Consider the following 10000-nt stretch of genomic DNA (forward strand, 5'->3'; position numbering starts at 1 on the left):
ATTAAAAAACATCCCACAAAAGAAAAAATGAGAAAACGAAGCATAGTCTCGTCCATAAATCTCTCTCCCCCTCCCCATGGGCCTACTCTACTCCCCCCACTCTCTTCCTTCCTCCTCTTCCCCTCCCTTCCGCCTCCTTCCCCGCCTATATATCTCCGAACTCCCCCCCCCACCTTCTCTCCTTATCCATATACGAACCCACTCCTTCTCTATCCCAACCCCCCCTTCTCCCCTTACTCATCTGCATATCACCCCCCTTCTACCCCCCTATCCACGTACAACAACCCTCCCCTCCCCCCCTTTATCACTCCCCTTCTACCCCCAATCCATCACCCTCCCCCCCCCACCCCCTCCCCGTGGGGAAAATTGCAAGGGTAGGATTATTACACATAAATTTCGCACATTATGTTGCACACCGGAAGCTTGCGGGGGGTGGGGGGAGGGGGAGGGGTGGGAAGAAAAGAGAGATGGGGTTGGGAGAAGGAGGGGATGAGGAGAGAGTTGGGAGAGGGAGGGGGTGGGGAGAGGGTTGGGAGAGGGAGGGGGTGGGGAGAGGGTTGGGAGAGGGAGGGGTGGAGAGAGGGTTAGAGAGGGAGGGGTCGGCAAAGGGATATGGTGGGGAGAGGGGCAAAGAGAGCAAGGAGTGAGAAAAAGCTAGAAAGTAAAGGGCGAAAAAAAGGGAGATAGAAATTGGGCAAAGAAAGAAGGCGAAGAAAGAGAAGACAGCGTAAAAAGAAAATGGTCTAGCGAAAAAAGAAGAAGCAAGTGAGCAACAGAAAGAGGAAAAGAGAAATGAGCGATTAGGGCAGGATAAAGAAGGAAAGAAAAGAGGAAAAGGGAATGAATGACAGAAAGAGAGAAATAGAAGGGAGAGTGATAAGGGCAGGGCAAAGAAGGAAAGAGAGAAGGAAGAGGGAAGAAGGGGAGAGAAACAGTACAAAACCAAAGAAAGATGGAAGAGACCGAAAATAGAGGGTTCCAGAAAGAGAGAGAGGGAGAAGAAAATGTGAATTAAGAAAATGGAAGATAGCGAGAGAAATAGGAAAAAAACGGGAGAGAGAAAACAGGAAAAGAAAGAGTGAGATGGAAGAGAGCTAGAGAAAGAGGAGGAAAAAGAAGGTGAGATGAATGTCTGAAAGACAAAGGGTGAGAAAGGAGGTAAAAGAAAGAGAGAAAATGCTGAGAGAAAGAGAGAGAAAGGCGAGACAAAAAATGCGAGCGAAAGAGGAACAAAGACGATTGCCAGAAAAAGGGGGAAAGAGGCCGAGAAAAGAAGCGAGAGAGTAAAAGAATAACGGGTGAGAGAAACAGGGCGAAATAAGAAGGGCGAGAGAAAGAGGACAAAAGAAAAATGGGGGGGTGGGGGAAGAGTAGAGGAGATAGAAAAAGCTCGAGAGAGAAAGAAAAGCAGAAAGATCCAGAGAGAAAAAGGCGAGGGAAGGAAGGAGAGAGAGGAGATGAGAGAGAGAGGCGGAGAGAAAAAGGACAGAAAGACTTAGAAAGAAGAGGGCGAGAGAAAGAGAAGGGGAGAGCTCCGAGAACCCACATTCCCACAGGCGATGTCCGAGTGTTTGTCGCAGAAGACCCAAGTGCTCATACAAAGAGGGGAAAAGAGGGGACACACGAGGCTATTAGGGATAAACAAAGAGAAAAAAAGAACAAAGAGGGCCAAATGATAATAAAAATAAAAATATAAAAAAAATTGCCCTCATGTCTTTGTTAAGAATATTATTGATATGGATAAATTCGGTTTTGGGTTCAGGGGGATAGGCTTGCTGTCGAGAGGAATGGGATATTTCAGTTTATTTGGGGTTTTAAGTGTTCTAAGAGTTTGCTTGAAGTTGCTGATTTTGCAGATTTTTTCATCTATTGGAGTCAGAATATTTATGGTCTCATCTGTTTGTCCCTCTCTCCCTCTTTCTCCGTCCAAATATATATACACATAGCTACATACATGCATGCATATATATATATATATATATATATATATATATATATATATATATATATATATATATATATATACATATATACATATATACATATATACATATATACATATATAAATATAAATATATATATATATATATATATATATATATATATATATATATATATATATATATATATATATGTATATATATATATATACATTTTGGACCCACTCACACACACACACACACACACACACACACACACACACACACACACACACACACACACACACACACACACACACACACACACACACACACACACACACAACTGACGTACATACAGATACGCATCCGCGTGTGTGTTTCAGCATGCACGCGTGTCCCGTATTTTTGTCGGTGGAAAAACAGTTCAAGTGAATTGCTATATTTTGACCATGAACATGAACGCATTATGATTTATGATTTCCTTTTTATCCGCTCATTGAAACAGCGGCGAAGGTTTAACTTTCCAGTGATAAATAGAGATTTTTTTCCCTCTCCACTTTAACAATTTCATCAAAAGTTTCCTCATAATCATGCATTAATACCATGACTAAATTCGGCGGTGGCATGTAAGGCAAACGGGTCTATTTAAGAGAGAAAGAAAGAAAAAGGAAAAAAAAAGAAAAAGAAAAAAATGAAAAATGAAGAAAAAGAAAGAAGAAATAAAAAAATGAAGAAAAAGAAAGAAGAAATAAAAAAATGAAGAAAAAGAAAGAAAGAAAGAAAATCAGAAAAGCAAGAGCGGGTAGTAATACAGACAAACAAGTCTATAAAAAAATAAAACATATATATAAAAAACACAAATTTACGAAGCAGAATCTATTCCAAAAATCGAAATGAAACTTCCAAACAAAGGAATCTCTTTGATAAACAAGAAATATTTATGACACGAACACGGATTAATAAAACACAGAAGAGCCATTACCCTGACGCCACCCCCGAGGACATGAGAGTAAGGAAAGGGGGAAGACTGAATGATGGCGAAGTGAGAGGATAGAGGGAGGGAGAAGAGGGGAAGAGGGGCTGGAGAGGGGAAGAAGGACACCGCCCCTCGTAATGAGTTCACTGCTGGGGCACGTGAAGTAGGGAAGGGGAAGGGAAGAAGGAGAAGGGAGAGGAAAAGGAGAAAGAGAAGCGGAGGTGAGGGAGGGAAATGGGAAGGGAAGGAGGAGAAGGGAGAGGAAAGGAAGAAAGAGAGAGGAAGGGAAGGGGAGGAGAGGGAGGGAAATGGGAAGGGAAGAAGGAGAAGGCGGAGATGAAAGGAAGAAAGAGAGAGGGAGGGAACGGGAGGAGAGGGAGGGAAAGGAAGGAGAGAAAGGAGAAGGGAAGAAGGAGAAGGGATAGGAAAGGAAGAAAGAGAGGGGAGGGGAGGGGGAGGAGATAGAGGGAAAGGAAGAAGGAGAAGGGAAAGGAGAATAAGAAAGAGACAGGGAGAGAAAAGAAGGAGAGAAAGGGAAGGGAAGAAGGAGAAGGGAGAGGAAAGGAAGAAAGAGAGAGGAGGGAAAGGGAGGAGAGGGAGGGAGAGTAAAGAATGAGTATGAAGAATAGGGAAAGGAAGAAATGGGGAAGAACAGATAGAGAAGGGAGCGGAAAGGAAGAAGAAGAAGGGATCAGAAAGCAAGAAAGAGAAGAGAGTGGAAGGATGAAGGGGGAGGGAGGTAAGGGATCAGTATGAGGGATGAGGTATGAGGTAGAGGGGAAGGGGTGATGGGGAAAGGAGCGGAGAGGAAGAAAGAAAGGGAAGGGAATGGAAGATAAAGAGGAGGGGGAGGATGTAAAGGGTGAAAATTGAGGAATGGTTAAAGGAAAAGAGGGATTGGAAAAGAAAGAAAGGGGAAAGGAAAACCGAGAAGGGAAGGGAAATAGTGAAAAAGAGGGGTGAATAAAGGGATAAAGGAGGAGAAGAAGGCAGGAAGAGTGGGGAGGGGAATGGAAGGCACAGAGGGGTAGGGATACGGTGAAAAGATGTAGATAAGAAAGATAGGGGAGGAAAAACGGAGAAGAAAGAGAGATAACCGAATGATAGAAAGATAGAAGACGAGAAGAAAAGAGAAGTGGAAAGGAAAGGGAAGAAAAAATGGGACTTGGAACCGTAACGAGGGGTAGAGATACGGTGAAAAAATGTAGATAAGAAAGATAGGGGAGGAAAAAGGGAGATGAGGAGAGGAAGAAAGAGAGATAACGGAATGATAGAAAGTGAGAGGAGGAGAGAAGAAAGAGAAGTGGAAAGGAAAGTGAAGAAAAATAGGATTTGGAACCGGTTATTAACAGAGAGCTTTTCCAAATGTTCTGTTTTTCGTTCAATTGTCACTTGATGAACAACGGACCAGTACAAGAAGAGGAAGATCACTGAAGAAGTAAAAAAGGAGAAGAAAAAGGAGAAATAGAAGAAAAAAAGGAGAAATAGAAGAAAAAAGGAGAGATAGAAGAAAATATGAAGATAGATAAGAAGAAGAAAAAGAAAAAGGAGAAATAGAAGAAAAAAAGGAGAGATGATGAAGATAGATAAGAAGAAGAAGAAAACAAGAACAGTAGAATAATATGAAACAACTAAACAGACAAATCTAATCCTTCTTCTGGATCGCTATCGGAACTTTTCTTTGTTTTCCGTTTTCGCTGAAGACAGGTCGGGGGAGGGGGGGGGTGTTCTCCAGCCTTGCCAAGAGACCTCTTGTGTGTCATCGCGAAGACTGAGGAGGGGGCAAGGGGGGAGGGGGGTGAACAAGGGGTTTCATGAATGGGGTTTGAAAGGAGGTGCGTGTACGGCGTGTGTGAGTGCACGTGTGTGTGAGTGTGTGCATGCTTGTTTGGGTTTGTTTTGTGTGTGTCTGTGTGAATATTTGTGTGTGTGTGTGTGTGTGTGTGTTCGTTTTGTGTGTGTGTGTGTGTGTGTCTGTGAATATTTGTGTGTGTGTTCGTTATGTGTATGTATGTGTGTCTGTGTGAATATTTGTATGTGTGTGTGTTCGTTGTGTGTGTGTATGTGTTGTTTGTTTATTTATTTGTGTGTGTGTGTGTGTGTGTGTGTGTGTGTGTGTGTGTGTGTGTGTGTGTGTGTGTGTGTGTGTGTGTGCGTGTGTGTGTGTGTGTGTGTGTGCGTGTGTGATGTGTGTATGTGCGTGTACTTGGAAATCTATTAATATTATGAAAACCCCTTATGCTGAAAAGAGGGCATAGTGGCGAAACACCCTATAAGGAGGCTTGTGACACCATGTCATTTTCAGCAAGCAACCCCCCCCCCCTCTTGATAGTCAAGGGTATCCTTCAACCCCGAACACTGGGGGAAAGAAAATCCAAATTTAATGAATAAGATTACAACATAATTCTAAATTCTTTCACCCATTTTGCACCAAGAAATTCCTGTAAATTTTTCTATCGTCTGTTGCACTGCTCTTTCTGCTTATTATTTATCGACTGAATGACGTTTACGAACTGTATGTCATGAAATAGTTTTTTTTTCTTACTATTGTATTTATATTTATTGTATTTATCTTACTATTTATTTATTATATTTATTATTATATTTATTATTATATTTATTTATTTATTATTATATTTATTATTATATTTATCTTACTATTGTATTGTATTTATTGTATTATATTGTTATACACACACACACACACAACGAACACACACAAAACAAACACACACAAATATTCACACACACACACACACACACACACACACACACACACACACACACACACACACACACACACACACACAAATATTCACACAGACACACACACACAAATATTTTTCTTACTATTGTATGTGTGTTTCATTTAATCTCGTATACACGTCATTTTGTTTGCTTTAGTATTTATTTTGACTACTTAATATAGAATGACGGAAGGAAAAGGCAGTAAATGAATATCAGGACAATGTCAAAGATAAGATAATAATTAATAAGAATAAATAACCTTATTAATTTTTTCTGATACGCAACACGAACCCATGTGGGGGGGGTTGAGCTTCTCCTCATGTACTTTTATGTTATTTTTGCTTTTATGTTATTTTTTATATTATATTTATATTATATTTATATGTTATATTATTTGTTATTATTTATGTTATTTTTGCTTTTATGTTATCTTTTATATTATATTTATATTATATTTATATGTTATATTATTTGTTATTATTTATGTTATTTTTGCTTTTATGTTATTTTTGCTGTTTGTGTAATACAATGGAGTTGTGTGTCCGTTTGCTCTGTCTGTGTGTGTTTGTGTATGTGTGTGTGTGCTGTGTGTATGTGTATGAGTGTGTGTGAGTGTGTGTGTGTATGTGTATGTGTGTTTGTGTGTGTGTGCTGTGTGTGTGTGCTGTGTGTGTGTGTATGTGTGTGTGTGTGTGTGTGTGTGTATGTGTGTTTGTGTGTGTGTGCTGTGTGTGTGTGTGTGTGTGTGTGTGTGTGTGTGTGTGTGTGTGTGTGATTTATCGAATGCCTCAACGACTTAAAGTCACCATAAATGTTGACCATCCCGAGGGGAGGGCATGAGAAGGGAAGCAAAAGATATAGTTCTGGACAAAGGGAAAGGGGGAAGAGGAGCAGAAGATAAGGAGAGGGGGTAAGAGGACAAGGAGATGCGGGGAAGAAGGAGCTGGAGTGATAAGGGAGAGGGGAAAAGAGGCAGGGCGAAGGGGCGAGGGGCAGCCCTCCCTTACATCTCTTCAACTGCTCGACAATGGGCCATATCCGTCCCATTTGTTTACCCTTGTCAGAACGGCTGAGAAACAACCCTGGATTTCTTGACAGCCAAAGGACCCGAAGAGGAAGACTTACGTGAGCTTGGTTGATGTGAGAGAAAACGGGGAAAATGAGAATTATAATGAGAGTCGGAGTATCTGTGATGAATTCGTGTGTTATCTCGACACACCGTGCGTGGGCTTCTTTGTGGTGGAAATTTAGTTTGCGTAAGCGTAGAGCACGCTTTTGGGGGACGTAATGCTAGTTTGCATAATGTGGATCTGGGTTTATTTCTTAAGAGATTTTTTTTCTTAGAATCTATTCCTTTCTTTTCCCCTCCCTTCTTCCTTATATCCCTCCATTTCTCTCTCTCTTTCTCTATTTCCCTGTCTCCTTATGCATATGGGTAGAAGTGCGTTTGCATTATCGGGCATGTTGGTATATGCAACTGTACGTATATACACACAGTCTCATACTCATATGCCATACCAGGCAAAGCAGAATTGCGTATCTTTGAACATAGACCCGTCATATAGGCTGCATCATCACACCGCAGACAGACAGACATCCACCTCCCCAACTACACCAGCGCCCCTTCTACATAATTAATCATTAAGTTGATTATGATGCCGAGGTCCTTTCCACTCACTTTATCATCTTATGACCGAGGAAACGCCCCTTCTCCTCGAACGTATAATGAGGCGCTTCCCCTCACTCCTCCCCTCCGCCCCTTGCTGTCACTCCCTCCTCTCCACCCCTTGCTGTCACTCCTTCCCTCACTCCTCCCTTCCACCCCTTCCCTCACTCCTCTCCTCCCCTCCTTCCCCTCTCTCCCCCTCTATCTTGGTGTTGCAGAAGATGGTTCTATTCAGACTATGCAATGCACGGTGCTCATTGTGTCTTTGTATTGCAACTTTGGAATGAGGTAAGGGGAAGTTTCCTTTACGCTTTTGATGCTTAAATTGCAATCTATCTGCATACATATATATATATTTTTTTTTGGTAAATGACAATGGATTCTCTTGTTATGGATTGTCAGTGTCTTGATGGAATTTCATTTTTTTTTTAGAAATAAACATTGTTTTTTTTCTTTTGTTGATAATGAGTAGTACTCTTGCATTAACAACAACCGAGAAGTGTCCTCATAATTTTTCAGATCATTAGGTACTGGTCTTCACTATTTTTTTCTGGTACAAGATAAACAAATATATTACGAAACAATAACGCATCCTACAGGGAACATTGTAGGATTAAGAGGACAACCCCACTCACACCATCCTCCCCCCCCCCTTTTCCCTACCAACGCCTCGCTCTTTCCTTCCACCTCCTTCTCCCTCTTCTCCCCCCTTTATCCATTACCCTCCCTCCCTCGTCGTCACTTCCCTTCTCTCCACCCAACCTTCCACCCTCCTCTTCTTTCCCTCCACCTTCCACTTACTCCTTCTCTCCTTCCACCTTTCCCTTCCTATCCCTATCCCTCCCCCTCCTCTCCAGGCAAATATCATAGTAACTTTAATAACCATGAACATAATCTTTGAAATCCAGTCCAAAGGCAGATTCCAGATTTTGGTGATTATCAGTGATAATGATAGTAATCATGATAATAATGATAATGATAATAACAATAATGATAATAAAAACAACAATAACGATAACAATAATAATGATGCTGATGAGGATGATAACAATAACAATTCTACTGATAAAAATATAAATCAGATAATAACGATGACAATAAAGATAATAATAATATCAGTGATAATAATAACAATGATGATGAGGATAATAATGATAATAGTAATGGTAATAATAACAACAGTAATATAATGATGATAACAACAACAATAATAGAAATAACAATAACTATTAATAACAGTAATGATGATATCGACAATAGTAATAACAAAAACAACAGTAATAATATTAGTAATAATGATAATTTTGATAGTAAAAACAAACACAATAACAAAATTAACAGTAATAATGAAAATGAAAATGTTGATAACAACAATGATAACAGAGAAAGAAGAGAAAAGAAAGAAAGAGCAAAGGTGAAACGACAAACAAACAAAAAATAGGTGTAATCGCGGCACACAAACAAACACACGTACATTGTGATTATGATAATGGTTGCACTTTCTATATCCCCGTCACGTGGTTTAATTAAAAGGAGGAGCAGAGATTAATCCGTAATTGTAAACACTGTACTTCTTAATCTGATTTTTTTAGCCGCTCCCCCCCCCCTCTCTCTCTGACTCTTTCATATCTCTCTCTGTTTATTCTGTCTCTGTCTCTGTCTCTCTGTTTATTCTCTGTCTCTGTCTCTGTCTCTGTCTCTCTCTCTGTCTCTGTCTGTCTGTCTCTCTCTCTTTCTCTCTCTCTCTCACAAACACACACACTCACACATGGAAAAGAACAAATTAATATGCATATAATCAAAGAAGTAACATAATGAGCAACCAAATAACTGAATAACCAAATAAATAGTTAGATAAGCGAATAACCCAATAAATACCCAAACAAATCAAGAAATAAACGAATAACCCAATAAATAACCACAAAACTAAATAAACATCAACGTAAAGGAAATAGATAACCGAATAAATAAATAGATGAACAAATAACCCCACAAATAACCAAATAACCAAATAAAAACAAACAAAACATAAAAAGCTAAAAAAAAAAATAAAAAAAAGTGCACACGTAACCCCAAAATAACAACAAATGCCTAAAATACGTGTTTATCAGTAAAAGCAAAAGTTTCGCGCGCAGCTGTGCAGGAACTGCATTACGCCCCGGCTCTCCATTTCCGGCCGCCGCGAGCCCTGTGGCGGGAAATTTGATTGCGAGCGGTTGCGCCCCGTCTCAAGGTGATGGAAATCTGAATACACACGAGGAAAGCTCCCTGGATACGCTTTAGATGGATGGTTAAGCCTGATATGTATATAAGTTTGAGATTTGGTTGTTTATGTGTTTATTTTGCTGGGTGGTTTCTCCGTTTCTTTGTTTACTCTGCTTAGTTTTATCTTATGGGATATTTTGTCTATATCTATTATTGTCATTATTATTATTATTATTATTATTATTATTATTATTATTATTATTATCATTATTATTGTTATTATTATTTTCATCATTATCATCATAATTATTATTATCATTATTATTATTACTATAATCATCATTATTATAATTATCATCATCATAATTATTAATATTATTATTATTACTATAATTATCATTATTATTATGATTATTATCATCATCAATATTATCATTATTGTTATTATCATCATAATTATTATCATTATCATTACTATTATCA

The 10000-nt window shown here is 39.4% G+C and overlaps 1 protein-coding gene across 5 annotated transcripts in view; it reads right to left on the reverse strand.

Moving 5' to 3' along the window:
* The window catches only part of LOC113821770 (cell adhesion molecule Dscam1), a 518182-nt gene that overhangs the window by 95530 nt on the left and 412652 nt on the right, over positions 1-10000 (reverse strand). The window lies entirely within an intron of this gene.

The sequence above is a fragment of the Penaeus vannamei genome, chromosome 39, assembly GCF_042767895.1.
Source record: "Penaeus vannamei isolate JL-2024 chromosome 39, ASM4276789v1, whole genome shotgun sequence".
In the NCBI taxonomy this organism is placed as follows: domain Eukaryota; kingdom Metazoa; phylum Arthropoda; class Malacostraca; order Decapoda; family Penaeidae; genus Penaeus; species Penaeus vannamei.